This window comes from Mandrillus leucophaeus, unplaced genomic scaffold (assembly GCF_000951045.1).
Source record: "Mandrillus leucophaeus isolate KB7577 unplaced genomic scaffold, Mleu.le_1.0 Scaffold244, whole genome shotgun sequence".
NCBI lineage: Eukaryota > Metazoa > Chordata > Mammalia > Primates > Cercopithecidae > Mandrillus > Mandrillus leucophaeus.
In genome coordinates, this window is record NW_012102521.1 from 1,717,975 (window position 1) to 1,722,441 (window position 4,467).

Here is a 4,467-nt window from a genome sequence, read left to right on the forward strand (position 1 = left end):
CCAGGATGGTCTCGATCTCCTGACCTCGTGATCCGCCCGTCTCGGCCTCCCAAAGTGCTGGGATTACAGGCTTGAGCCACCGCGCCCGGCCAATTTCTGCATTTTCTAACCATGTCCCTAACACACTGCAAGTCCAGAGTGGACGCTGTCACACGGCTGCCGGGTGACAGCACAGATGTATTTCCAAACCTCTGCAAGTGGTGTGCACACAGTGTGGGCTGGCCCTCCCCCGTGCCCCAGGCCAGCCCACTCAGATGTCACTCCTGCATGGTGACCACGTGAACGCATCCACCTCCCTGCTGGACTACAGGGGATGCAGGTACCATCCCATGTGCCCCAAGGCACTGCGACCAGCCAGTCTGCAGAAGGCCCCCACGCCTCAGCCCACCCACGCACGGGGAGGCTGCAGCTGAGCCTGCTGGGCACTCTACTCTGGAGTTCTGCCAACTAACAGCGTGCCTGCGACGCCCACCACACTCTGCCCTGCAGGGCTTCGGGGTTAAGACCTGGGCCTGGCACATCAGGTGGACATGCGGATTGTTCACCAGGTTCACTAACCCGAACACTGCAGCCTGATCTTCCAACGAGAACAGTGAGGTGAGGCCCCAGGCATGCCCAAGATGGGGGAGCTGGAAAGTGACCCCGCTCCGCAGCGTCGGCCCTCTGGCTGGCACAGGGGCCAGCGTATTTGTGACAAAACACAGACACAGGACTGGAGGCTGCTGCAATCAGGGGACACGCAGACAACCTTGGCCATCTGGGGAAGGCAAGTGTGCAGGGCCTGTCGGAGGACACTGGAAGGATGGGATGCAGACACAGAAAACCAATCGATGGAGCCTGGGGCCAGGCCCTCCGGGGAAAGCATGAGGCAGAGACCTCAGGGTACCCAGGAGTGGCTACCAGCACAGACAAGGCAGAACAGGCACGGCCTCTGGCTTCGCTGTGAATGTAACTGAATCCCAAACAAATACTAACAACACTCTTTAAAGACTCCAGTAAAATGATTCTAAAGTTCGGCTGGAAGCAAAAAGGAACTAGAGCAGCCAAGAAAATTTTGAAGAGATCACGGGGCAGCTGCTGGGCCTGCCCAGGAACTCAGAGTTGAACAGGGTCAGGTGGCACTCAGCTTTCCCTGGCGGCAGCAGAGGCAAAGCCCGGGCCTCCTTCAGGCTGAGGCCCAGAGCCGGCCTCCTGGTGGGTAACGTGGCCACAGGGACAGCTGGCAGCAGGGGCACCAGCACTGAGCACAGGCTTCTCCAACAAAGGTGATGCCAGGATGGGGGCAGTGCCTGGAGACTGCCTGGGTTGTCACAACTGGGATCTATGTACTAGTTTTCTGTGGCTGCCATAAAAATTGCCACAAACCTAGGGGCCTTCAAGAAGCTGGAGCAGGGCCAGAAACGGTGGCTCACTCCTGTAATCCCAGCACTTTGGGAGGCCAAGGTGGGTGGATCACAAGGTCAGGAGATCGAGACCATCTTGGCTAACACGGTGAAACTCCGTCTCTACTAAAAATACAAAAAATTAGCCAGGCATGGTGGCAGGTGCCTGTAATCCCAGCTACTCGGAAGGCTGAGGGAGGAGAATCGCTTGAACCCAGGAGGCGGAGGTTGCAGTGAGCTGAGATCGTGCCACTGCACTCCAGTCTGGTCGACAGAGCAAGACTCCGTCTCAAAAAATAAAAATAAAAATAAATTTAAAAAAGAAGCTGGAGGAGTGGCCGGGAATGGTGGCTCACACCTGTGGTCCCAACACTTTGGGAGGCCAGAGCAGGAAGATCGCTCAACCCAGGAGTTTGATATCAGCCTGGGTAACATGGGGAGACTCATTTCTACAAAAAAACTGAAAAAAATGAGCCAGGTATGGTGGCAACTGCTTGTGGTCCTACTACTCAGGAGGCTGAGGTGGGAGGATCACTAGAGCCCAGGAGGTCGAGGCTGCAATGAGCTGAGATTGTGCCACTGCACTCCAGCCTGGGTGACAGAGCAAGACCCTACCTCGAAAAAGAAAAGAAGCCAGAACAGGCCAGGCGTGGTGGCTCACACCTGTAATCACAGCACTTTGAGCGGCTGAGGCAGGAAGACTGCTTGAGCCCGGGAGTTCAAGACCAGCCTGGACAACATAGCAAGATCTCATCTCTACAAAAAAAAAAAAAATTAGCCAGGTGTGGTGGCGCAAGCCTGTGGTCCCAGACCAGGCAGGCGGATCGTTTTAAGTTCAGAAGGTGGAGGCTGCAGTGAGCTGTGATGGCACCACTGCACTCCAGCCTGAGCAACACAGTGAGAACTCGTCTCAAAAAATAATAAAATAAGAGAAGCTGGAGCAGGTCGCAGTGGTGTCTCCTTGTGGGGGCTAGAGAGGACCTGGCAGTGTCACAGTGAGGTGCCTGCTGACATGAGAATCCAGAAGACAGGCCAGGGAGCAACGCAGGGCTCAGGGGAGACCCATGCTGGAATAAGGGGGCTTTGAGCAGCACTGATGAGCCAACTCTAAATTCTGCAGAAATCTGGCCCAGGCCTCCTCAGGCTGAGCTCAAGGTGCCTGCATCTCCGACCCTCCCTCAGAGTTGTTTCATGAGCAGTGTTTATTTATTTATTTTTTTTTGAGAGACAGTCTCGCATATTCTAATCAGTGTATACAAAGCTTTTAATAAATAATTCATATAATAAACTGCATTAGAAAAAGGACAAGGATCAAATTACAAAAAGCCAGCTGGGCGCAGTCACTCACGCCTGTAACCTCGGCACTTTGGGAGGCCGAGGTTGTTGGATCACCTGAGGTCGGGAGTTCGAGACCAGCCTAACCAACACGGAGAAACCCTGTCTCTACTAAAAATACAAAATTAGGCAGGCGTGGTGGCACATGCCTGCAATCCCAGCTACTTGGGAGGCTGAGGCAACAGAATCACTTGAACCTGGGAGGCGGAGGTTGCGGTGAGCCAAGATCGAGCCATTGCACTCCAGCCTGGGCAACAAGAATGAAACTCTGTCTCAAAAGTAAATAAATAAATGGAAAGCCCCTGAAGTCCCACCTTCCAAGAACAGGGGACGCCGTGCAGCCTCCAATATAGCCACGTTTCCCTGCCTAGGAACAGTGGGCAGCAGGAGTGCTTCTAACAGAACAAGGCCACAGTGAGATGACACACTAAATTACAGACATGATTTCGATTCTGGTTGTGTTTCACGCAATCTCTTCACTCCTTGACCCATGCCCAACAGCTTGCACCACAACACACTGCAAAGCTGCGTGCGTTCACAGCTCCACACTCCACCTGCCACCTCTGCCCTTCCTCCTCCCTCACTCTTTCCTGCACCCTCCAGCCTCCTGTCCCCTCCTCACACCCCAGGACCTCTATTTCCTGTCCCTGTGTTGTTCTCCCTGTACCCCAACACCACGGTCACCCTCCCTGGGGCCATGCTGCTGCACCTGTCTGGGAGCGCCTCCTGGCTTCTGCTTCCCCCACACCCTGGTGCGTGCACACTTGCAGGCACACGCACAGGACACACGCGGACAGTGTGAAACCTCAGAACACTAACCCACAGGGAGGGTGAAAGAGGAAAGTGCCACCTCTGGCTGAAACCGCTACGATGCCTTCTACTTCTAAAAACATTTGATATTTTCCATAGTGCATTTCTATAACAAAAAACATGTGCTAGCTCCTGTTAGCTGGAACTAACGTGTGGAAGGGGCCAGGTCTTGTGGGGCCTGGCCGAGACTGCCCTCCTGTGGACAGCAGGCGAGGACCTGCGGTTCCACCCGAGCCAGAAGAGGGCCAGAGGCTGCAGGGGCACCTCTGAGCTCTGACAAAGCCAGCAACACCCCATACCGTGCACCAGACAGAAAGGCGGGCCAGGGGCCCTCCATGTCCTGAAAGATCCAGCACAGCACTGTCGTCCATTTCACTCCAGGATGCTTCCAACATGGGAAAACAATAACCTTTAATACTCACATGCTCATTTGACTTAACGGGGTGAGCTCAGTTTCAGGAGAACTGCTTGAACCCAGGAGACGGAGGTTGCAGTGAGCCAAGACTCCATCCAAAAAAAAAACAAATTTAACTGAAGGTTTTCTGTTGCTGCTGTGAAACTTCCTTTTTTTAAGAGACAGGGTCTGGCCAGGCGTGGTGGCTCACGCCTGTGATCCCAGACCTTTCCGAGGCCAAGGTGGGCGGATCACCTGAGGTCAGGAGTTTGAGACCAGCCTAGCCAACATGGCGAAACCCTGTCTCTACTAAAAACACAAAAATTAGCCAGGTGTGGTGGCACATGCCTGTAATCCCAGCTACTTGGGAGGCTGAGGCAGGAAAATCGCTTGAACCTAGGAGGCGCAGGCTGCAGTGAGCTAAGATCGCACCGTTGCACTCCAGCCAGGGCAACAAGAGAGACACTGCATCTGAAAGAAAGGAAAGAAAAGGAAGGAAGGAAGGAAGGGAGGGAGGGAAGGAAGGGAAGGAAGGGAAGGAAGGGA